Raw genomic sequence first — 26,800 nt, 5'->3', positions numbered from 1 at the left:
TCTTTAAGGCTGTTATGAACCAATGTTCATATAAGGTTGTTACTTAATTTGGAAATTTAAATATTCTAGTTTGACAGGAATATTCCACATGTATGTGTATATACTATATACATATATGTCATATATATATTATATATAAATTTCAAGAAAAGATATTCTTGTTAGAAACTATGGGTGATATAGAATTCCACATTAAAAATGCAGAAAACAGAATTTGAATGATAGTCTTCTGACTACACGGGTATAGAGCAGTGGTTCTCAACCTTCCTAATGTAGACCCTTTAATACAGTGTTGTGGAGATCCCCAACCATAAAATTATTTCATTGTTACTTCATAACTGTGATTTCCCCACTGTTATAAATCATAAGGCAAATGTCTAATATATATAGTATCCGATATGCAGGATATCTTATATGTGATCTCTGTGAAATGGTTATTGAGGTCCCCAGGGGTCACGACCCACAGGGTGAGAACCAGTGGTATAGAAGGAGAAGGCATTTGTATCCAGTTTCTGCGGATGAGAATATTTTCACATCGTGAGATTAGTGGTGATCTAACACTGGTGGTAGAGAATGATTTGTAAGCAGTTCAAGAAGGAAGTCTTTATTGTTCTCCTGACTTAGATTTTTACTTCAGTGAGCTCATCCTCACCAGGTCTGACATTTTCCTATATCACCAACATTTTATAGTTGTGTTTTCTCCCCTGTTAGCATGCACAACCCATTGCCAACTGCTTGCTGGCAAAATAAAGTTTCCTTAGTACCAGGCAGTATGGTGTCTTTTGGGAAACTTTCTTTCTTTCTTTCTTTCTTTCTTTCTTTCTTTCTTTCTTTCTTTCTTTCTTTCTTTCTATCTTGCAGTTCTCCAGCTTTATTTGACATTCAGGAGGTTAGTTCTCATCCACATTGACTGTAGAGTTTTCAATGTGGTAACAGGCATGTAGGTTACTAGTGTGTACAGCTTGTTTGGTGAGCCCTCATCCTTGTTACTTTTTCTGTACAAACGTACACGGACATGGTATGGAACATTCCTTATTCTTTTGGCCCAGATAGTTTACTGAGCCTGGTATCAATGTACACATCTGGAATCCCCATCTCCTTCATGGCAAATTTCCGGATTTCGTTGAGTGCCTGAGGAGCATGCTTCTTGAAGTCCACGCCATGGATGCACTTGTGATTTTTGATGGTGTATTGTCTTGTGACCTTGTTTTTCTCACCACCCTTCCTTTTGGGAGCTATTCTGCTGGTCCCAAGTTGGAAAGGAAGGGCGTGAGGGACTGTGGGAAGGAAAGCAGGTTAAAACTATTGGGAAACATTGTTTTACGTGAAAATAAGGTGTATGTGCCCTTAGGTCTGGAAGAAAATAAATAAGGACATAGAAATTAATGCCTATTGTGTTTTCGCAACAAAGAACACTTGAATTTATTTGCTGGTTTTCTTTTTCCTTAAGGCAAGAATTTAATTCGATTGCACTTTTTAGGAGTTTATTGGCCATGGAAATACCCTATTATTGAGTATGCTGGAAATACTCTCAAATGATGTCACTGTCTGAGACAGACTGAGTTTTGTTATTAAGTAGGACTGAGCAGACGCATGTCGTGTTTGTACTTCTGCTCTTGTCAGTACCTTTTGTTGAGAGTGCTCCAGGCACTCATATGTCTCACACTACTGTCTGGTGCTTTACCTCACCCTATTGTAATAGATAGCAAGGTATATTGTTTTCTTGTAGTTTGTTCTGTGACCTGATTCCTTCCCACAAATCTCTACTAGAACATTCCCACAGAGCCCTCATTATTCCTCTGTCTCAAACATAGTATTAGCAGTGACAGAGGCCAATAAAATCTCTTAATATTGTATAGTGTCTTATAACACTCGCAGAGAGCCATTATTTTATTTGATCTTCAGAACTCTTTGAAATCTAAATGCCAGGGTTATTCTCATTTTGTAGAGATTAAGCTGACTGTCCACAGCTGTTCTCACCTAATACTGCTGACTATAAAAATGCAGAGTGGGTGACCAGAAAGGCCAGAGTGAAGCAGAGTCTGGGACCTGAGCTAGAATTTGAATTACAGATAAAAATGCCCTAAAATTAGAGGCCATACCTCATTTCCCCACTTCTACTGCAGCTCACATGATAAGAATTAGAAAATAAGATGGTGATGCTTTCTATGGGCAGCCCTTCCTGTACACCGTTCACCAGGTTTAACAAGGCTTTGGCACAGTGCTCCCTCTCCAGGCTTCTGCCTGATCGGTCTCTGAGAAGCCTGGTGCTTCTCTTCTGTGTGCCTACTCTTGAGAGGCATGTTCATGTAGCTGTGTAGGAGAAGAGTTTCTCTTATTAGGAAATTTTGCTATGTCTTTGAATGTTTCTGTGCTATAACTCTATCTTGGATCCTTTCTTATATACATTTGACGATTTCTCATGTAAATATGTTGAATAGATATATATGTATATATGAATACAAATGACTTTATAAGATCAAGAAAGCAAATTTATTTCAATAAACCCACATCTTATTCTTGTGATTTGACAGCTCAATTTCTTTATAATCACTTTTCTTTTAATTGTATGTCTATAGCTTTCTTTCTTTTTTTTTTTTTGGTTTTTACGAGACAGGGTTTCTCAGTATTGTTTTGGAGGCTATCGGTCCAGCCCGGCCTTGAACTCACAGAGATCTGCCTGCCTCTGCCTCCCGAGTGCTGGGATTAAAGGCGTGCGCCACCACCGCCCGGCCGTCTATAGCTTTCTTAAAGGCTTATCTTTTTAATTGTGTGTATGTGTGGGTATGTGCATGTGTGATTTTTTTTTGTGCCCTCAGAGTCCAGATGAGTGTGTGGGGTCCCGGGGGAGTTGGGGCTACAGGTAGTTGAGAGCCATCCGATGTCACTGATGAGGAAAAACTTTTACAAGAGCAGCAAGAGCTTGTAACTGCTAGGCCATCTCTTCATTCCCAGGTCTATATTTTTTATAATATGCAACTTACAATAGACATCATTTTATATATTTATTTAATGTGGTAGAATAAAAATCTATCCCATCACTTTCAACCGTAGCTTACTAAAATTATTGAAGTGGCCTAGAGGAGCCAGTCATGGCTTTGAAGGTAGACTGAAGTCTTCTAGGTGTTAATATTTATTAGATTTAACATAGCTGCACTTCTGAGGCACAGACCAGAACTAGTATTTTAGCTGTTGTGATAGAATCCTTCAGAAGCAGGATGAAGAATATTGCTATGACATCTAGAAGAGATCAGTCTTCATTAGAGTTTTCCTTTTTTTTTTTTTTCTTCAGCTCTTTGTTTCTTGAGAACCATGAATCTGGAACACAGTTGGTATCCACTGTTAATTTCAGATTCAAAGGAATGAATGAATATTTAAACTATTTGACTATTTTTTCTGAACTCTGAGTCATCTGTATTCAGCCTACAGTTTGTATGGCGTTTCTGCTAATGCAAACTCTTGTATAGAATTAAAACATGACCCTGGAACTATGAAAAGATGTTAACACATTTCAAATTGTGTTGGTTTGATTTATTGTTTTCTTGTTCTGATAAAGATAGGGGACTAGTCCTTTCTGTTTGGTGATTAAGTCACCAGCCACCTTTTCTATTTTGGTCGTTGTGGTAATAGATGTTTCCTGGAAATTTTCCCCCTGTTCTATTAATACAGTATAAGGGGGTTACAGCCGTGACTCACTCCAGGAAGTCAGCGGCCATTTGCTTCCTCAATCTCACAAAACAGTCCGGTCCCCATGTACAGAATCAACGACTTCTGCAAATCACTTACTTTATAGTTCTTAAGAAACTTCTAGAGAATATAGTGTTTGTGGTCGACTGTGTGCTTCCTGTGATGGTGGGGAATGTACGAAAGTTCATGTTTTGCTTCTCAGTATTGTTCTTGAAATTCTTGCCCAGCCAGTTCAGTAATATGGTCTCTGTTAGAAGAACGGGGCTTTGTCAGGCAGGTACTAGAAGTCAGGATCTTCAGTGCAGGTTAGGTGTGTGCCAGCTCAGGGTCCCATATTCACTCTTTTGCTCCCCTTTTTGAGGATGGGATGGGCCCATAAACATGTTCATTCTCTCCATGTGTCTTGGCATCACTGTGTACGAGGCACTTGTTCTTGGGAAGCTCCTGCTCTCCTTACTGTGACTATTGCATAGTTAACTATAGTCAAAGAATTTCAGAATATGACCTCTTTCTAAAGGAGACCAGCTTCTATTGCCATGTATACAGTTGTGTAGGATAAGCTTAGCCATTTAATTCATCTAGAATGCAGGCTCTCCACAACACTTATTCGTTTAAATACAGAAATGGAGTTTCACTGTGTATTTCTATGGGACTTTTATTTTCTACTCTGACTTGTACTTTATATTCTTCCTTAGCTGTTTCCTTGGGTATTATCACAGTGTGACTTTTCCCTGAATCTTAAATATCTTCCTGTCAACATTTCCCCTTCCCTGCCTTTTCAACTGATACAGTGTGAGATAAATAGTAGCTGTTCATTATGTTTGGGCCATGTTAAATGTGTGGTATTTGACTAGTGAGTGAACTTCTCTGAGTCTCTGTTATAGCAAACGGGAGAATAACCATTCCTGCTTATTGTTAAGGTTGGGTATTATATTTAAAATTCTTTTAATAGTGCCTGGTACTTAGTAAGCACTTACTGAATGTTATCATAAATAAATGATCTATCAGCTGCTTCTAAAGCAGCAACATAGCATTCCTTCTAGGATTTTCTTATAGTCCTTTATGATGGATAGAGAAGAGACATGCAGTCTAGGACTTCATATCAGCTTTCTTTATATAGGAAACCAGATGTAATATGCTGTTTCAGTCGCATCCATCTCATATTCTTGTATGATTGCTGACAAAACATTAAGTAAATTTTATGCTATCATTTTCTCTTAGATGTCAATTCATGGTCTCATTAAAGTCACCAACATTTATCTGATACTGCTGACACCAGTTCTACCAGTGATGATATTAAGTACTGTCATCATTTAACTTGACCTTTGCACATTAGTGGTCATCCTTTCTTCATTCTAACTGTGAATAACCATCTTATACATTACCTTACTTCCCTCCTATGTATTCTTCTAAGCATACAAAAGCTTTGTCTAATGAACGTTGATGAGGGTATTGAAAAGTAGCTGCAACAGAAAAGTATTGTAAGGAGAAATACCTCCTTCATCCCTGAAAATGCAAGCATGAATATGTTTATATATCTATATGTGTGGTATACATTTGGGTAGATGTAATTTTCAGAATCCCCCTGTTACATGTTGTATATTTACCTGTGTGGTTGGCATTGCTTAGGCCTCAGAGTCTTTCATGGTGGCAAAGAATCAACAGTCAGTGTGCTCCAGCCAAGAGATGTGTTGTGATGTGTGGACATGTGTGCTTTTGGATTCATCAGAAGATAATGTGCTCTTCTAAGCCTAATGTAGTACTAGGGGGACCTTTTTAAAGTATTTTAGTTTAAGTTGAGGATGTATTAATGAGAATCATACCTGTTCTGGCCACTGACACAGATAGTTTACATAGCTAAGCAAGATATGGCATCTGTTACCCCAAAGCCTGATAATTTCCCATGACAGTCTTAAAGATGGCAGAATCTAGGCAATGTCTGTTGGGAAGAACAAACAGGCAGGATACTACTCTCCTGACTATGGACATCTTATAAGCCTTACTGGAGACACATTTCTTTTGAGTTTCACAAACACCTTTTCCGTGGATAGGAACGATGCTCAGAATCGACTGGACCAGTGTGGAAGAACCACTGAATGAAGAGAATAGAGAGAGTTTGGAGTGCTGATGTCCAGCCTAAGAAGTCATTCTGGAGATGATGAAAAATATTCTAGGCCTATGCCTTGTTGTTTTGATTCAAGACAGGGCAGACTAGACAGAATAACCATTAACAGAATATTTGTGACCTTTCTTCTCAGAACTCAGTTTTCCCTAATTTAATGGCTTATTGAATATAGAAAGAAACACATGAAATGCTCCAGAAGGGAAAGAAATTCTATATGCTAAGACTTTATTTCATTGCTCATTTAGCAACATCTTCAACAGCAAAAGTGACTATTCTTATTAGTGATTGAACACAGAACATCCAAAGTGTTCTATATGTTGTAGCTCCAAGTGGATTTGTATACTAGAGTACAAATGAATTCAGCCCTTGCCTGACATTGTGGTCTGACTCTGTCTCTGGCAAACCTCTTGTCCTATCTTATACAAACCTACCCAACCCAAGTTTCTCTATTAAGCAAATGCAGATGAGAAAATAGTAACCTGCATTGTCTCCCCTTCCAGCAGTGTATTAGGTAAAAGATGGTTGTGAATTTGAAATGCTGAACAAGCATGAAGGGCTGTGATTAACACACTCTAACGGAGAGAAATTGGTAGGATGCATCAAATGGCTTGCCCTTTTTTTCTTTTCTGTTTTGACTCCTGAAGCTTCAAAAGTAGTTTTTCTGGCATTACTAGTAGCAGTGGGGAATCTTAGCATTGTGTCAATCGTCATCAGCTCATATGATAGAAAGAAGTGTTCCATTCTAGCTCTACCACAAACAGGACAGGAAAGAACTGTGCCCCAATCACAATGTGAATGTACCCGTCTTTATGACTCCAAACCTTCAATGTGCGTGTAATATGATTCATTACCAAAACACCTTTCCTGCCTTTCCTTTTCTCTGGGGCATCCATGGAAACTGCTCACACAAGAACTTTTAATCAACTCTTTCTGCATGGGATGTTCTAGTCTTCACTTCATTAGCACGAGTATAATATTTTAAGTAGAGATACGTACTTTCCCAACACACCTTGAATCTGCTTCCAATCTGTTCAGAGTCTGTCTCTTTTCTCCCTTCATTGAAATGCTCCAGCCTGGAACTTTAGTCTGTGTAATTCACAGCCCCCCCCTTAATTTGAAGAGTGACGCTAAATGATTTCAGTACAGTAAACTATGAACATACCATACTTTTTTTCTACACAGCCTATGGTTGAATTGTATTCTACTCAATATAAATGATCCATTGTGTGTGTAGTTTTTCGTCTATTCATATATGTATTGAAAGGACACAATTACAGCAAACAGCCTTGTAACTTTAGATATGCATTGAATGTTTAAATTTGAAAGTAGAAAGTTATTTCTGGTTCTTTGATTATACATTGATAGGGAAATATGTCTATTATAACTAAATTAGAATGTCCTCGGGATTATATGGGATACAAAGATACACATATAAGTTCAGTAAAGAAGATGCATCCATTCACTCAAATAATGTTTGAGAGGCTGTCATGGGCCATTCAGTATTTTCTGTTTAAGATTAGGTGAGGCTCATGGTCTTTGAACTCCTTGGTATTCTATTATAAATGAAGAGGAAGGTAGACCATAAATAAATGCATAATCTCTCTCTTTCTCTCTGTTTCTTTTTTCTTTCTTTCCTTCTTCTTTCTCTATTTCTCTGGCTGTCTGTTATATACACCAGTTTAAAGAGTTATGCATCACTTTTTCTAAAGGATGCATGTAATGACTTGTAATAACATGTAATATGTTTCTTGAAGCCTTCTTTAATGAATTAGTTCCCTTCTTCAATGTCCCATTGGGTAGGGATGGGAATATTTTCATCTGCTTTCCACCCAGTGCTTTCATTTTTTTCAGTAGAAACATCTACGCCAAGGCAGGTCTTATGTATACACATTGTGCTTAATAATGCCAGGGAAACTTTATTCCCAATACATAGCTCAACTTTAGCCAACACGGAAATGACTGCATGTGGACATTGTCCATCCTTCATTTTGTTACTCAGGCTCACAGTGCCCTTATTAACTAGGGACAGCAACAGGTGACTTGTAGTTTTCCCTAAATATGTCTCTTTCTACTGCTCTCCAGACTGTGCCCATCAGACTGCCTGGTCAAAGCATTATGAATTGAATTGTTGGTCTTCTTCAGTCTATTTTTCTTTTGAAAAGCCACATTATAATCTACTGTGGGTGACGTTATCCCCCTTTAGCTTCTGTGTGGTAGGTCTTACAGTACTGCCTAAAACCTGTTTGGACCACTCTGCTTTTCGCATTTCCTTTCCCCTAGATCCTTTAGTCTGTACTGACAGATGACACATGGTGCTGCATCCAGGCTTTGTCAGGTTCCTGTTGGGGCCTCTCAGTCCATGGCATTTTCCGGGCCTCACATTTGCTTCTTCCATCCCTGGGGGTGATGGTATCTTTGTTTTCAGAGTGACGGTGAGAAGACTGGGAAGGTGGTATGTGACTGTTTTTATGTTTCCCTTTGCTTTCTCTCTCTGTTCTTTTAAAGCCCTATTCTTACTTTCCAGCTTCCTAGAAATGCTACTTTCCCTGCATTGCACCTGTTTGCCATTTGCCATTGTTGTCTTCCAGAGAGCAGGTGCTGATGACATCAGCCCTGGAGGAAGAGCTTCCATCCATCCCTGTGCTTGTCGTCTTTGATGAGACTGTTTGAACTGTTAGAGCTGGGGAGCACCAGTGTCAGTCCACAGCCAGGGAGCACCATTAACACCCAATTACCCAAGGAAGACTGACATGCAAACTGAGTGTTCCAACATCCATATATTGTGCATGGGACCTTAGAATTACCATGGATCTACTATAACAATGGCTTAGCCAAGCACATGTGCAAGATGCCAGGCCTCCTGTTTCTGACTTCTCTGTAGAACAGGATGTGTACACATCATTCATCAAGTTCTCCATGTCAGTCTGTGAAGTGTATGATTGGATGAGAACGTTAAGTTCTGAAGAAAAAAATAAAGACCTCTTTGGGCACTCTTAGTCAGAGAGTATTAGACCAGAATACTCATCTCCTGGTGAAGAGTCAGTACCACTGCTACTGTACCTGCAATGTTATATTGGCTTTCAAACTTCATCCCGTGGAGCACAGAGAATTCTTGAGATTGAATGACACAGGAGAGTAGACTGGGGTTTTAAGTAATGTTCAGAGAGTTTAACACTATTCACAGGCTGAGTTTTCGAGCTGTTTACTCAATGTTTAGGGTCACAGAGAGTGACAAGGGATTAGCCTTTGAGGCTGGAATCTCCAAGGGCATTGTTAGAAGCTCAGGACTTGTGGTAGTGCTGGCTACAAGTTGAGCTTGTCTTTATGCAGTTTGGAATTTGGACACACTCCCTTCTTGGAGCATTATTTCACTTTGCCTTTTTCAATGGAGGTGGTACCTAAAGGAAACCCGTGAGGTGCTGAAGGCAAAGATGGTGGGACTGTCAGTAGCACTGTAGCCCTGAGAAGCAGGAGTTTGACGTTTACTGTGATTCATTCTCATCCCCATGAGTCTGAGCCCCCGCTCTTTCCCCATACTCAGTTATGTGTATGGCCTTGGCACTGTAGATCTCATCTTCATGTTTTCCTTTTCTGTCGCTACTTTTCATTGTCTCATTCTTACTCCTTATTTTGGTTTTCTTTCTACTCTATAGATTTGTGCTCCAAGGTATTTATGAAAGTCTTTATATGCACAGGACTCTTAAGAAATACATAACACTGTTTAAAGTAACATAATAGCCATCATTCAGCCACACTCCTACATTTTTCAGATCTGGTTTTTATCTTTTATGTGTATTCATGTGTAGCAGTCATTATTTCTAACTCTGAGAATTTTCTGTTTGAAAGATGGGACCACTGAGGCAAGGAAATGTGAACTAGCTGGGGAGTGAGAGGCTGAGTTGCGATTCAAAATCAGACTGATAGGTTTGGCTCACAAGGCCGTTTTGAACCCTCTGTCCCAGGTTTCCTATGTACACATTGTCAGCCTGGACCTACCCATTTCTCACTATGTTCACTCTGATTGCACTCAATAGGTTAATACTGCCATTATTTAATAATTACCATGAAAAATAACATTTTGTAAGATTTATAATGTATTTGTGTTATCTAATTTGAATAGATGTAAGACATTAATATTGATAGTGTGAAACATTAATATAAACTTACAAACTGGTTACATACATGCAAGATATGATTAGACACAAATAATATCTGATGAATTCCGACCTGTATGGAGCCAAGCAGGGGCTCTGGTTCACTCACTGTCCACACAACAGGAGCCATGCTCCATGTTCCCTAATGAGTTTAAACAAGCATATTAATAGGCTTCTGTCTGCATGACTCCAGCTTTCTCAAGATCTAGAGGCTCACTGCTCTCTACAAGAGTGTCCCATAGTGTATGCTCACTGTATTTCATGATTTATTTTCCACTAATACACCTCAAAAGTGATTGAGGTATGTATGTCTCAGTCCTCAGTCCTTTGTACATGACTGACTTAAGCATTTTTATACAATAAGAACTGGCAGGCTTAGGGTCTGGTTCAAAGTTGTGAGCCTAACACTGAGTTTTAGCATCTTCTGTTGGTTTCTTTACCCTCAGACTACATTAGATTCAGTGTATCCTACTAACTCATGCTTGTCTTGCTTTGTCCTGGCATCCCAACTCATGGTACCATGCAGCCTTGTAATTTTTGCTAGTGGGGACAGAAATTGTTCCAAGTTCTGGATTCTGTTTCTATATGAGAAAAGCTCACTCAGTGTCTCACAATGACTATGGGGAGGAAATCTCTTTAGGACAAAGTGTCTGTTTCTAGTCAAACAGCTGTCTGTGACCAGAGTTGTAGATATAGGTCCTTTTGACAGATTTGGGGAATGGGAACCAAATCCTTTGAAAAGAATGCCAAGATAGGCCATTGTGCTAACACTCTTAAAGGAGTCTTCATTATTTTTGTTTCAGTATTTACTTTGACAGTCATTCTACAAACATTTTCAGGTACATGGGAACATGATTGTGAGCAAAATAAGAATGGCCTTTGGTTTTATGGGACTTTAATTTAGTTGGGAATATAGGTGATCAAATACTCATGCAACCATGTAATTATAAACCATGGCATTTGTCATGAAGAAAAAAAGAGAATAATTATGTTATCCACTAGTGGTTGCTGCCTGCTATGTATACCTGCTTGATGAAGGTGCTAGCTAAGTGTATTGGTAGATCATAGATTGGGAAAGTTAAAGTGGTAATGGATTAGTAGTTCTCTAAAGGAACAGAACATATAGAATGAATATATATATATATATATTCCTGCATATATTAACTTATATGATATATACAGGCAATTTTATATATATTAATTAGGGCAGATTTATAATAAGGATATAATCACTGTATTCTACCTCCACACTAGAGAGGCCAAAAATCCTGGAGATGCTCAGGCCATGAGTCTGGCTGTCTCAACAATGCCAAGCTGAAGGTTTGGAGGATTCCTGAAGAGCTGCTGGTCTTCAGTCTGTGTTGGAATCCTGAAGAAGTTGGTTCTAATGTTGACGAAGGAATCACACAGAAATAGGATAGATGACCTTAACAGTGTGACTGAGAGGTAGTAGGCAAAAACCCAAATCTCCTTCTTCCATGCTTTTTCATCCAGACTACCACAAGAAGGTACCATCCACATTTAGAATGGGTCTTCCAGATTCTGTCAGTCTGATAAAGAAACTCCTGTTTGTGTTTCAGTTATTTCCAGCTGCAATCAAATTGACAATGAGGGGAGGACATTCAGACAGAGGCAAGAGGGAATCTGATAGCAGAGGTACAGCTGGTTGTGGCACCACCCACCCATAAATGCAATGCTCAGTAGGCAGAATCTGGGATTCTGCATATTTGCTTTCAATATTTGCGGAGTCTATGAGATGGCTCATTGGGTAAGGGTATTTGTTGTCAAAATCTGAGTTTGGTCCCCAGAAACCTGTATGGTGGGAGGAGAGTACCAGTTCCAAGAAGTTATCCTCTGACCACACGTTTGCACTGTGCAAAACACACACACACACACACACACACACACACACACACACACACACACAAAGTATAAATTACTAAAACAAAAAAGATACCATCTGAGCTGAGCTGGTTGTCTGCCTGACTGATCTGCCACCTCCATTTCTTGTCTCTCAGAAAATCTTCACTTGCTACATGACAGGCTGTTGCCAACTTACTCAGTATTTCCAACTAAGATGCTTAATATTTCTTTGTGAGAATTTATTATTTAAATTTTTTAAGGGGAGATAGAAGCTTCTCTCCTTCCTGAAGTGACTGGTATGAAAAATAAAAGTAATAAATGGGTTGACCTTGGCTACTTTCCTACAAATTCCTAACCCTCGATGCCTGCTGCTGTGCCCCCCCTGCCGGGTCTTCGGTGGAGATCTCTTTAATACACCTTCACTTTCTGAAAGGTGAGGGGGGTCATAGCATCTAGTGACAGTTAACCCATGTTCTGAGAACAACCTATTTTTACTGTCTCATCTAGAGGCAGCTAATCTTTGTCCCCAGAAGGACCTGTTGAGACATTTCATATCCAATTGTTAGGTGTCGTTTACTTCAATTATGTAATATTTTCTACCCAATTCTGTTCCTCTTTGAACTTTAATACCCATTGTTTAAAGTTCTTCCCAGGCTGGAACCAATGTTTTGAGTACATAATAATTGTCTTCTTCTCTTCTACCTCTGTCTGCTTTTTATAAACTCTAAACCATTATGTGTATGAGTCTCTCTCAATCTGGCATTCCTGTTTGTGCTAGAATGGCTGGCCTGTGAACTCTTGGGATTCACATCTCTCTGTCCTTAATGCTGGAGTTATCAGCATGTGTAACCATGCCTGACTTTTTACATGGGTGCTGGGATTTCAACTGTTGTTCTTACACTTGAGCAATAAGTACTCTTTCCCAGTGAGTCTGTACATTTCATGTACAATATTTCCTTAATACAGGAATTGATTCTGTAATGCTTTGGAGATGAAACCCTAAGTCAGCCAGGGAACTGGGAATTATTGGTATACTCTGCTTCTTTAGTCTCCAATCGGATTTCTCTCCAGCTCCTGCCTCCTGCTTGGATTCAAACATGATTTATACTCTAAGAGACAACCTCAGTTTTGTCCTCATCTTTTCTGTTAAGGTGACTCTGCATCCAATATCGTTTCAACATTTCTACTTCCATGTATCTGATCTATATTATTTATCAGAAGAGTACCTTTCTGGTAAACCTCCCCTGAGTGCCTAGCTGAAAGGTAATTTTCTGTGTGTTTCTATTATATGATATGGCTTATTCCTGTTATTTTTTTTGTACCATTCTGTAGACGAGGGGATGGGACTCTTTTTTTTTTTTTAATTTTATTTTCCAGTTTAAATTGAGGTAAGAAACAAGGTTGCTTCACAAGTCAGTTCCAGGTCCCTCTCCCATTCCCTCCCTTCCTCCCGTGCCCTCCCCCCACCCCCCCCGTTATCCCCTCATTTCCCCAGGGAGGGTGAGGCCCTCCATGGGGGTGTGCATAGTCTGTCATTTCATATAGGGCAGGGCCTAGACCCTTCCCCAAGAATTCATGGTGAGAGTGCACCTCACATTGTTCTATGGGAGTCCAAAGTCCGTGTGTATACTTGGGATGGGTACTCTTTTAGTACCTTTATTCACAAATAGAGTAAGTAGAACCGTATATTCTAAATTCCCATTTTTACCTGAAATATTATATTTTCTCCATTGTACCACATTTTCCCTTTGAATGTATTTATACTTGAAGTAATATTATAGAAACTCTTACAGGCTTAACCCAGGGTGTACACGTGCTTCCGTGCGTGCGTGTGTATGTGCGTGTGTGTGCGTGTGTGTGTGTGTGTGTGTGTGTGTGTGTATGTACTATCTGCTTTAACCCAATTTGACATTAAAAATTAGTGGGGCAAGTACCCTTACCATCCCCACTGTGTATATGTGGAAAGTGAGTGAGGTCCCGCGATGATCCGGAACTTGTCCAAGGCTGTGCAGTGAGCAGCTGACAACCAGGCTGACTCTATAGCCTGTGCTTTGAACTGTTGATGCTGTGCTCCAGGTGAGCAGGGACTCTCAGTGCATCAGATACATGTTGTAGCACTTAGGTTCCTCATTGTGTGTCAGCAGAATCCCAGTGCGTCTCTTTGATGCATGTGTTATCACTTTAATGTTTGTTAGTGTTCTCTTTTGGACTTAGAAAATTTACAATTTGAGATAAAGTAATCACTATTTTTTCCTTTTCACATGATAAAATATTTTATGTGTATTATTTGAAATCATTTTGACTTTTGCATACTATGTATAAGAACTATCTAACTGCTTGTCCTCAAGTGGGTCATAGGTGATATTTATGTTAAGCTGTTAATGAAACAACTTTTCTGAGACATGGACAAATGCAGATGCATGCTTTTTTACAAGTAAAATGCCATAAATAGTCAATGCCAAGCTGGGCCGTGGTGGCGCACTTGGGAGGCAGAGGCAGGTGGATCTCTGTGAGTTCGAGGCCAGGCTGGACTGACAGCCTCCAAAACAAAATAGAAAAAACCTGTCTCGTAAAAACAAAAAACAACAACAAAAAATAGTCAATGCCTATTTTTAAGTTTGTCTTTGCTATATCTGAGCTGGGATAGACTCATGGTTTTAGGACTGAATAAGTAGAGTGGAAGACAGTTGTATTGGTAAGTTAGGTGTTACGCTGTCCATGTGGATGGCTTCTTTTTTCGTTGTTGTTGACTTCATAAAGATAAATTGTTTACTTGAGATTCCAGTGTCATCATAAAACCATTTTAGTAATTTTTGGGGAATAGTAATATGAATAATGTAATGGGCATTGGCAAGGAGGGAGAACGGAGGGAGATACTGCCCGTGTTGATTGCCTCTGTCTCCTAACAAGGGTGTTTTGATGTTTAGGGGAAGTAGAAGCTAAAGTGACTAGGTGAATTATTTTTAGGAAATTACTGTTGGTTCAGCTGAGTATGGATGCCTGTCATCCAATTGCTTGTAAGGCAGAGGCAGGAAGATTTTTGCCACCGGAAGGGTGTAACAGTCACTCATTTTCTGAGTTGTTCATTTAGAAAAAACCAAGAGAAGATAGACCTTGCAGGAAATTGGTGCCTTTGAAGGTCACATTAACTCTTTGGGAGCTCTGGGACTGCAGGTTGGTGTCTATGGTAGAAGGGGATTTAAGAGTCGCAGAGTGTTATAGCCAGACAAGAATCTTTGAAAACCTTTATAGGGACAGTGAGGTGACCCTGAGTGTAAAGTTAGTTGCCTCAAAACCCTGATGACCTGAGTTCAATCCTGAGAACTCTTGTAAAGGTAGACAAAGAGAGCTGACTATGGAGTTGGCCTCTGTTCTCTAAATGTGTGCCATGGCATGTGTGCCCAGGCATCATGTACAAACTAACAAACTAAAACTGTAAATTAGGAAGAATAATTTGATTTTCTCTGGGGATGCCTCAGAGTGCATGAGTAATATCTAGCCTCAAGTGGTGGCACCATCTTAGTTATGGTCCTAAAAAGTTAAGTGGACTTCCCCAGAATGTGCTGAGGTCTAAACAGTCAGCTAGGTCAATACAGTCCATGGAGATTGGTGAATGTTTGATGAATGTGGCATGCAGTTCCTGTGACATGAGATCTATTCTGTTCTGTGACTTCCCATTTCCATGCATTCCAACTTCTCATATAGTAGGCTACAGTACTTTATAAGAGGCTTTTTTTCCCAGATAAAATAAGAAGAAACACACAAACAAAACCCATCTTATGGTCTTGCAGGGACATTTGGGTGCTAATCTAACTGTGATCATGTCTTGTTTTTTAAACCGTTAAGAAGTCATTAATATACTAGGTTTTGCCTAGGCAATGATTCCCTACCAAGAGTGACAGACCTATCCTTCACTCCGATTGGTAAACCAGGAAATGCTGTCATGCTATAGCAATCATTGTGTAGTATTAGTTCTTCAACACTCGAACTCCTTATGGTGCTCTGTGAGAATGCAATTTGGGGCAGTCCCCTCTTACCTGTTTTGAACACTGATTAATACTTTACAAATGATGATGGCATCATTAATGATAGTAATGTGCAGTACACTGGTATGAAACCATGAGCTGTGTATGGAACAGCAGAGGCTGTACTTTTGTTCATCTCCTTAGGCAAATACAAATATTTACTTGCACAGTTACCTCGGGCATTCACAAGCTAGACTGCTATTGTAAACAGTTTCAAGTCAGCATATGCCGCAAGGAAGCTATTAGTTTTGCATCCAGTAGACACCTCTTTAAGCTCCCGGAGAGAAAATTGAAAGGGGGCTTGAATATGGGCAAAGCACCGCATCATGTGTGTATAACAGAATAAGGACAGATAAAAAACCCTCCAGCCTCCATCAATGATACAACTTTGGCTGAGGCTGGCTTGAGCTGTGAGAGCTGTATACTTTATCTCATGAGACAAGGTGAGGCCTGTGTAATTCTGAGCAAGAAATGTGCTAATAGTATGTTTCTTAGTCTTAGGATATTTGAACTTGTTTCGTGGCTTTCAAAATATGTGTACTTTTCTGTTTTTTAACTCTAATGTCATGGAAATTTTCAAATATTTGATGGGATGATTCTCTTAATAGATCTCTCTGCGTATACCATCATCTTCAGCAATCATTGGCTCATTTTCTTGTCTGTGCTTCTATTCCTTCTCTGTGCTGCAGGCTTCTCCTCTCCACTGTGTTCTTTCCTTCTCCCCTCTTCTTGTGTGTATCCCATTCATGCCCTCCCGAATTATATCGGAGATGATCTCAGTTATCCACTACTGTAAAATTGAACCCTTAATAGGTGTAACCAAACACTTCTCTCAACCATAAATAATGTGTTAGCTCACCATTTTTTTTGCAGGGTGTTTATTGATCTTGTATCTTTTGGCTTGGGGTAATGGTTTGGGAATGTCATGGAATAAAAGTTTCAATTCTGTGTGGCTTCTTTGGTTGGGTAAGGTGACAGATTTTTCTGTGTTACTTATAACTGTTATAGAGAGTTCAAATATTTAGTCAAATAAACTATATTGTCACTAGCGTTTCTTTTTATCAATAGTAGAGTTCTGACCTTAATTGTAAGATTGAAGGTACTGAAAGAAGCACAGGTGTGTATGAGCAACACTTCATTATAGTGATTTCTCTGATTTCCTAAGTCTAGGGAGTGAGTCTTTGTGAGGTAAGCCCAGGAGGTGCTTGCTTTTGACTAGATTACCTAGAAATGGTATTTGGAATGAAGAGACTCAAGGAAACCCAAGAAAGAGGGTGTGACATCTAACTTAGCCTGAGAACACCGACAGATACTGCACAGGCCTACTTGTTTGTTTTTTCCCTGTATCTCCACAAAGGCTTCCCATATCAGGGATATGTCAGAATGATATACTTAGGAAAAGGGAGGAGAGTCTGTGTTGGATCCCATCCTCCCTTCTCAGTGTGCTTCCTATTCAGCACTGACTCTCCCAGGATTTGGTAGAAGTGTACTTTTCTAAAATAACCCTCTCAGATGCACTTTGATTCCATAAAAATCAATTCTGGATTTTTAGTTTCTTCTGTGTCACTGTGACCAAACACTGGAATGTAACAGCTTAAGGGAGGTGAGGTTGATCTTGACCTGTGTTTTCCAAGGGAGGCTTTCAGTCCATTACATCAGGGAAGGCATGCTGATGCAGCCCAGTCTGTGCCTGTGCAGCTTGTGCTAGAGACCTTTCCCCATTGCTCATCATGAAGCAGAGAGATAGGATGTAACCAGAGATATCCATTAGTCAGGCCACAGTTCTTCACAGAGCTTCCAAAATCGCTCTGTAAACTGGAGTCAAACCTTCAAAAGGATTTGGTAGGGCATTGTATGTTCAAATAATGGTACCATGAAAAGGAAAAATCCCAAAAACCTTTCTCATAAGTACTTATCTAGTTAATGGAACACCAGAGAATGAGATGGCATTTTCGATTATGCCTAGATCTAGACCTTAATACCTCATTGTAACTAATGGAATCATACTCTGGGCATGCTTGTTTCCTTCTATCAAATGCATTGGTATTCTATTGCTGACCTCTCATTTTGGAAGAGAAGCCCCTGGTTATGTGTTCATGTTGTATTAATTGACAGTTTCTCATGGTTCTCCCTAATATTCACTTCTCCTTTGCTTGCAATTGGCCTGTCTGCATTCAAGGAGCTATTGCTGAAGAGGTGGTTGACAGTTTGATTGTAGTAGTTTGATGAAGTCATTTCTTGCACACCTAGTGAATTTGTCAGCATATAAAAATTCTGGCTTTAGTTTTTCATGCCCCATGACAGAAAATGTTAGAAAATAAGCAATTGCCACATTAGGTGACAAACATGCTATTTCTGTTCATCCATACAATATCAACTTTTTGAATTTGTCGTTCCTATCTCTTTTTTGCTTCTTAAGATGTATAAACACAGCTTGTGAAGGTCTTAGACTTGCTGGAGCTTGGGTCTTTTTACAGATTAGCCATGCGTCCTTGAGAGTATCTTCTCAACTTTGTGTTGATTTTCCTTCATTCTAGGCCAAGGATCAAACATTTCTTGCATTTCCTCTTTGTTTTGGCTTTATAGACTTACCCATTTTGTAAACTCTGAGGATCAAACCCAGGGTCTTGTGATTATTAGGTAAGAACTCTACACCATTAGCTCCTCAAGATGGCGGCTGACAGACTTGGACACGGAACACCTTCTCTGGGGGGAAGGTGGGGGGAGCTTGCAGGACAGACTCCATTCCCTGCAAAAGACATGCCTTGTTGCTTGTCCAGTTCCTGTTGTTGGATCACAGTCTTCTGCCCACATGATTAGCCTTAATTTTATTTGCAGGACTTCCATTTGTGCCTTTATTTGTGACTTAGGAAGCATGGTACCATTTCAGGAAATGTAGTTAGTTTCTGAAGCCATTTTCTGGTTTAATTGGTCACACGTGAACTTCTCATTTGAAAGAACATTTGTAAAGTTGAAAACAAGGAGCATAGATTAGGATCACAAAGAGTCAGTTGGTGATGTCTGGAACTGTTTATCTACCTCTTTGGCTGATAAACTTGATCTGAGGTAGCAATATGGAGTAAGTAGTGTCCATTCATCTAGGACTTCCTTTTCCTGCTGAAACTCAACCAGGAGTTGTAGAATTCACCAATTCAACTGTGACTACCCCATTGTAAGATTAGAGGTACCTGGAGCCCTCAAAGATGGAGTGTTTGTTCTCACGAGGAAATGATGCCGACTGTTCTGAGGTGGTCAGAGACAAGGATCATGCAGCAGAGAAGCATTTGGAGCACACGAGATGATGAAGTAAATTGGATCATGGGATTTCAGAGCACAGCTTCACTAGATATGGAAATAGTTGTAGCAAGACTTAGCTGTTCCTGGAGTTTCTTTCCAGCCTGGCCCCGCATCCAATTCACCCCAAATAAACACACAGATGGTATATTAATATAAAACTGTTGGCTGATTGTTTAGACTTCTTATTGGCTAGCTTTGTCTTAATTATTAACCCATAACTATTAATCTATGTGTTTCTACATGGCCTTATCTTATCAGAGAATTCCTGGTCTCTACATGGTGTCTCTAGGCAATCCCTTTCTGCCTTCATCTCCCCAGCCCTCTCCCGGTCTGGTAGCCCTGCCTGTGCTTTCTGCCTGACTATTGACCAGTCAGCCTTTTACTCATCAACCAGTATGAGAAACATATATACAGAAGGACATCCCCCATCAGTTAGCTTGTGAGACTCAGCCATTCTCAGAGGAGGATAGTTGAGTGTCAGGCCCAGATGTGAAGAGACCAGCTTGTGCAGTAAGTAGTTTAGCCATCATCCTCTAACATACAGTTATCAGTAATTGTCAAATATGCCCTGTTTATAGAATAATGAGAAAATAGTTACGATTTCTTCAAACATAAGAAACTTACATATAATTCATATGTCATAATGGATGAGTTGATGATTGTTTCTCAAGATTGACCTAACCCAGAAATTCACCAGTCACTTGGATTGCTTACTTCCCACAAGGAAGCTGTGATTGGGACGTATTACAGTTTATATTAGTTTTGCCTATTTCATACTTTAATTGAAAAAAGCCATACAGCATTATCAAGCCTTTTTAACTCATCATTTACATTTTTTTGTGTCAGGTTTAAATAGCTATGTTCTTCACTGTCAGTAGTTGCTTTCTGTGTGTTTTAGTCTAAAACACAACATGAAGATATTATGGGTAGAATTTGAAAAGCTGTGTGATCAGTGTTTTGACTTAAAATTTAGGTTGTTTCCTGTTTCTTGTTATTTAAGTCTTTTGGGTTCCTAGCCCTCTCTTTCTGTCTACTATACCCCTTTTTACCCAGTATTTCAAATTGATTTTCATATGGGAATTACCAAGTAATACGATACATTTTAAGGTAATTGGATTCATTTTCCTAAGTTCTTATACCCAAGTCACCAATTTATGATTCTATTTAGTTGATCATAATAAGCGTTTCTAACCACATGCTCATGGTAATCTTAATCTGCTAATTTCATGGGAATGCTTTTCTTGAATGACTAATTCTCACTGTTCAGATGGAGAAAGTGAAATACAGACTTGAAGTGCTATAGCAAAGCCACTTAGTGCCTTGTTTGGGAATTTTCTTCCAGCTCCTCTGCTCTCAGTCCCTTGTTCTCTCACCTCACATATATATTCTCTTTCATTCAGGTGTGGGTGTGGGAGGGAGAGAGAGAGATTCTGTTACCGGGTGTGAGCATTGTATACAATGTGTGCATAATTTGGAGTGTCTTTTAACTTCGTTGTAATTTGCCAGTACGATCAAAATTGCTTCAGTTTGTTTTTATCAGCCTATTGGTGAAGGGTGAAGACTGAAACTGACTTTCACATGTCTGTGTCTCTTACTGTTTGCTCATCTGGTCACACGGCTCTCCCGATATGTGCTCTCTGTGTGTGTGTTCCACTCATACCTGCTATTCCTCTGCTGCTCCTCCCCTTTTAGTTTCTATGCTCTCTGTCTTCCCTGCAGTTTCTTTGCTAGTAACGAGGACTTACCTTTCTGCTGCTCCTCCCTTTAGTTTCTGTGCTCTCTGTCTTCCCTGCAGTTTCTTTGCTGTAACGAGGACTTACCTTTCTGCTTTGCTTCGTTGCACTGACTGCTTGCCTCCTCGGTGGTCTCTCAGTGTCTGTGCTAAAGGAGAAACATGGTTGCCTCTCTATGTCTGCTGATCGGGAGTATGGGCTGTGAAGTGCATTTACTCATTGCCTGATCTGGAGGAACTCTCCTGAGAAACCAGTCCAGCCTTTGGGACAGTTGCTTATCAGCATCCCTTCATGAAGCGTCCATGCCAGGGTTAGCACCAGTGAGTGCTTGGGGCCGTCCTAGTTCCTGCCCCTCACTTGCATGTAACAAGATGATCTGAATTTAGGTTTTGGAGAAAGTAAGGCCTGGTGATTTTCCTTGTTGGCATAGCTTTATTGAAATGAAAAGAAAGTCAAGAATATGCTCATGTCTTGGACTTTTCTCCTACATTCTATTTGGTATTGAAATTTTGAAAGAGAAAGTTGGATTTTATACCTTCCTAACATTAATTGCGATCCTTATGAAATTGAATGAATCATCCTATGTACACAGTAGGGATAAATCCCAGAAACTTATATGGTAGCTACTAGTCATATGCTTTTGAATATTAATTTATACCTAATTTATGATAATTAAGATGATGAACAATTTAAGAGTTTAGTTTCACCCACTCTTTGTATTTCAGGTGATGAATACCACAGGCAACTGATGCCTGGGCTGTTTAGACTATCCCAGTGTTACAGAAGTATTGTCCAGTGTTGGTGGAAATGACCTCATAAAGGACAATGTAGGGGAAGGAGAAGTGTTTAGTTGTGTCTTGCTGCTTTCTCTAAGTTTAGTTCAATCAGTATTTGCAATATTGATAATTAGTAAAGCATCGAGATACTAAAGTTTCATTGATCATGGACACAAATGAAAAAGCAACAGCTGTGGTATCAGTGTGTCACTGACATGTGGAAAGGGCAACGCTTAGACCTGTTTTATAACTGAGAGGATTAGGAGTGCCACACAGCTCACTACCTAGAGTGTGAAAGAAACAAAGGCTACAGGTGTTTGCATGCATTGTTAGGAGTGCTGTTTCTGGAAATGTGTTCTTGTCATGTTTATACTGCTGCTGGCTGGGGAAAAACTCTGCTGCAACCCCTTTAATGTTAGGACACTTGTGATCAGAGTCTCTGAAGTCTACAGTGATATCTAACTGAAATCCAACCTGAGGCTGAAAAACATAAACTTCACTATTATAATAAAAAGGCCAACAAAGTAGAATGTAAATGAATTCTATAATCCTTTGTTTGTTATTATATGGAATCAGAAGGTGTGGTTCATATGCTCTGGTATTTATTATCCTAAGAATGTCTTTGCCTGAAGTTTTGACAAGAATGCCGGGACAGTATTTCCCCTTTTGGGGACAGACAAAAAGTGAACATAATTGAATTTCATTTCCAGAGCACTTGGCTTTATCTCCATTCATTGGCACCTAGTATCTGTTATTTGAGTTTTGACTAAGATCAGTGGGTGGGGGGCTATTATGAGAAATTCCGCAGGGAATAAGTTGTTGTTGGGTGCAAAAACCTCACATGTCCTATTTAAGGTTTTGTGAAATAAACTAGACCCTCCTAATGAGGTGGCCCCAGAGACTGGATTTAATCCTCTGGCGTGACTGCTTTCACAAGGCTTTTCAAGAGCCTAAGCACCATAAAACACCACCACAAAAGCCTTCGTTCCCAAGAATGTGTGTGTCGGCTCATGTCAAGAGCTCTTAGCGTGGAACAATGAGCCTAAAGCCATAATCTAATAAGCAAACAGATAATCCAGTTCAGGTTTGTCTAGGTAATATAATGTCTCTATCAAACTATTTCCTGCACCTTTAGCTCTATTCAGAAGGAGAGAGCTCTGCGTGGGAATGGGAGTGTTTTCTTAGGAGGAGGATGTGGCTCCCTTGACTGCATAGCTTGTTTTTCTTCTGGGTAAGTCTAGTTGTTCACAGTGGGAATTTTCCATCTTGGTAATTTGGTATTTTACCTGGATTTTATTGTGAGGATTGAAATGTGTACACCTTAATTTCAGGTGCACTGTTGCATCACCTCTAGCTCCTCTGCTGTTGGCCGGGGTAGCCAGTCCTCGCCTGTCTTCACGCCTTTCTACTAAGCAGATCTTTCTGTAACCACGAAGCATGAAGACTAAGCTGTTTCCATGAAGCCAGTTCAGGGATTCCTGGGGGAATTTCCAAAGGTCCAAAGTCCTCTTTACCCTCTTGAGACAATTGAGGTATTTGTGGACAGTAATGACTTAGTAGGCAGGACATCCCTTTGGAAAGAAACTACTGGAAGCTTAATTTTCAATATGGCTGTGAGGTTGGGCATGCTGGGGTCAGTCACTGGCAGTGCACATTACTGGTTGCCATTTGCCTGATCTTGCCTAGAGAATTATGTTTTATGTAAACGCTCAATGATTGCCTTCTTGCAGTTAGGCTAACTGCCCTGCCCTAACATCAGGGGCTATTTTCTAGCTACTCCATTGAAAACAAGTCTGAGTCTCTGCTGTTAATTGGCCTTGGTGTTTTGAGTCATGGAGTCATAAACCATGGGTGTTGAAAGGGTCTTTAAAAGCTATTAAGGAAGCTTGTTGCACTTAAAGAGCTGTAATCTGCATCACAATATTCCCTTGAGTAGCCTCCTCCTCCCAGTTCGAATCTTTCAGTTATTTGGTAGTCCTCACTTTCTCAAGCCAGCTACTTTCTAGTTCCCTTTCACTGTCAGTGGTCAGGACCTTAACAAATGCTGTTACACTGGATTGCTATGTTATTGCCAGTGTTTCTGTGAAAGTCTGTAGTTTTCCAAACAGACCTTTAATACTTCCAGCTATATCACAACAGTAGCAAAGGTTCATATCTCTACATCTCCTAGTATCAGGTATGTGCATTTCTGAAGAGGTAGGTACAGTTGCAGTCCCATTTCACCATTTCATGTACTTGCTGGGTATACTTCTGCCTGTCATTCATTCTTATCTCATTCATTCTTATCTTCTGCTTACAAGCCTGGAAGTAAGAAAGTAACACTCTAGTCCCTGGCTCTGGTACGGACCCTCCTACTCTGGGAAAGCCTCAATTTTTTTTTTTGGAAGGTTATTCTTTTTAAATCAATGCAGTTCTGTAGATACTTTGATTTTAACCCACTAGTATACATGATAGACTTTTGTTTATAAAACAAAAAGATCAGAATGGTAATTTGCTATAGAAACAATGGAAAACTACCAGAGACAATATTACATTGAAACTATTTGTTTGCTTACTTCTTCTTTTTGGAAAAGGAATTTCTCAAGTTCTACTATGCCTTAAATCAGTTATCTCAACACAGTTCCATCTGGAAGGGACATAAAATCCTCTGATAGATACTAGGCAGAATTAGTATTTACCCAGTGTGTGTAGAATGTCTGATACAACCTAACATATCTTGCTTTGAAATTTTTTTGACTTTTTGAAAATAAGTGTGCCCTTACTAAATCTAAATTTTCTTTTGTATATAATGAGTTTGTGGACAAAATCAAGGTCAGCAAGCTTTTCTATAAGTCCTAACAGTCATTGTATATAAGCTTTTAGGGGTGTGTGGCATTTTCTATACTCAGTTTTGACATTGGAATGAGAAAGTCACCATAGATAATAAGTAATTGAATGGTTGTGGCTGTGTTCCAATAAAGCTTTATTTATAAAAGCAGAATATGGGCATTTATCCATTTAGAAATTGCTTGTGCACCTTTGGTTGTTGAACTTACTTATTCTGTTCTAATTTCCTTCTAACGCGATTATTTGGTAGGTTTATAATGTTGTATAAGGCCCATTAAGCTGAAGAAGTGTCAGTAGGACTTACGTATGGCCTCAACTGACAGGATGAATCTTTTTGTAAGAAGCCCTGTAATAGTTGCAGACTTAAGTGCCAGGAAGGGAACTGCTATCATGTCCTTGGCAAATGGACCTGGGACAAATGCTCTTAAGGCAGAGACACGGGAGACCCTTGAATGCCAAGGCTGAGCTCACTGAACTTGAGACTCTGAGAACTGCAGTTACTGTTGGAAGAAGACAAGGGTGCAATAAATCCACTGTGCTAAGGAATGATAGACCTTTCGAGGCTACTTGCCAAATGAAGTAAAAGGAAGGAAGGCATTCCTCACTCAGCTAAATTATGTCTTTGGGCTGGTGGAACGAGTCTGCTAAAATAGCAAGGTGCCTGAACTTTGTTGTCCAGAATACGTCATCAAATGCTGCTTGGAACCATCTTCCATCACAGCACCTTGGAGTTTGAGTGAGTGACATGAAGAGAAAGAAATGTAAGGAGTAACTCCCTAAGGACACTTTTTCCAGGGAATTTCTTAAGTATTGAAGTCTTTATCCTGACAACTAGATGATATCATCCATTAGATTTTGGACTTCTTTTAAAGTTTCTCCTGGATGCAAGACTTGAGCATGTTTAGTTGTTGGAGTGTGGTTTATAGAGCAACATGGGATGAAAGATCCAGTTTAGAGTTTTCAGAGAACGTTGGGCAATGGCCCATGCCTTTAATCCCAGCACTGGGGAGGCAGAGGCAGGAGGATCTCAGTGAGTTCCAGGCCAGCCTCTTCTATAGAGTGAGTTCCAGGGCAGGCTCCAAAGCCACACGGAGCAATCCTGTCTCAGAAAAAACAAACAAACAATAAAGGGCATTGGATTATGTCTGCTTGGTCAACGATTTGTTTTGTGTTTTGGTTTGACTGATTTATTTGATTTTGAGGGCAGAACTGTTCTCTTTATGTACAAGTCACTGTTTAAGTTTGTCCATTAAGAAAAACAAGTTACCCAGGCCCAGGAGAATTCAGGGTTGGCTGTTATAGAAGACTTTTCAGGTGTGGACATTCTGAAGATAACCAAGCTATCAGCAGTGAGGACTTCATCTGGCTGCCTCTAGTCATACATTGTGTTTTTCTTTACTATCTCCTCAACTTTGCTCTTGAGTCTAAGGAACCACAGTAAACTAAGGACCATCCATGTTGAGCTTAGTATATTTAATTGAATTTTTTGTGTTTGAGTTCCTAAATGTTCGTGAAGAAAGGGTTAATTGTGAAGTTACATAAAGACATTCACCTCATTTTGCGTGTGTGTGTAATTCAACTTTTACTTTTATTATTATTATTTTTTTTTTGAGACAGGGTTTCTCTGTATTGTTTTGGAGCCTGTCCTGGAACTGGCTTGGTAGACCAGGCTGATCTCGAACTCACAGAGTATGTCAATGGATGATTAGGGACGGGGTGATGCAGAATTTGTAAAAGAATGAAACCCTATCTTTTGCAACAGTATGATTGGAAGTTATGCTCAACAGAGAGATACAAGAAGGCAAATACATGCTCTTACTCATTTGCAACTAAATTAGTCTCCTGGAAGAAGACGATGGGATGGGGTCATTAGAGAATGGGAAGGGTCCTGGTGAGAGGGAAAGATGATAGGTAAGGCTCCTCAAAGTATAGCTAAGAAGAGAACAGTTAGTGCTTTACAGCATAGTAGCCTTAAAGTCTACAGTGATCTCTGCTGTATTTCAAAATAATGAGGTCCAGAAGTTCTCAGCACACAGAAGGGTTTAGGTTTGAGGAGATGGAACTGCTAACTATCCTGACTTGGACATTTGCATTTATATACACATATAAGGTTATCATGTACCTATACAGTAACCTGGATCAACCAAAAGAAGTTTGCATAGAACTTATGACTTCTGAAGAAACTGTTCCCATCTAAAACATGCTAACTGGCCAGTATATTTGGGGCGTTCTTAAAGAAGTTTCATCTAGCTACAGGAATCCTTCTGTCTAGAATGTGATCTTGTCAAATGTTGGGGAACCTCAACCAAAGATT

The 26,800-nt window shown here is 39.7% G+C and overlaps 1 protein-coding gene and 1 pseudogene across 1 annotated transcript in view; one reads left to right on the top strand and one right to left on the bottom strand.

The window, feature by feature from the left end:
• Nucleotides 1-26,800, top strand: part of LOC101828273 (LIM domain containing preferred translocation partner in lipoma) — a 583,098-nt gene that overhangs the window by 220,216 nt on the left and 336,082 nt on the right. The window lies entirely within an intron of this gene.
• LOC101828544 lies at nucleotides 872-1,284 on the bottom strand (annotated as a pseudogene).

The sequence above is a fragment of the Mesocricetus auratus genome, unplaced genomic scaffold, assembly GCF_017639785.1.
Source record: "Mesocricetus auratus isolate SY011 unplaced genomic scaffold, BCM_Maur_2.0 Super-Scaffold_100008, whole genome shotgun sequence".
NCBI lineage: Eukaryota > Metazoa > Chordata > Mammalia > Rodentia > Cricetidae > Mesocricetus > Mesocricetus auratus.
This window is presented reverse-complemented; position numbering and strand designations above follow the sequence as displayed.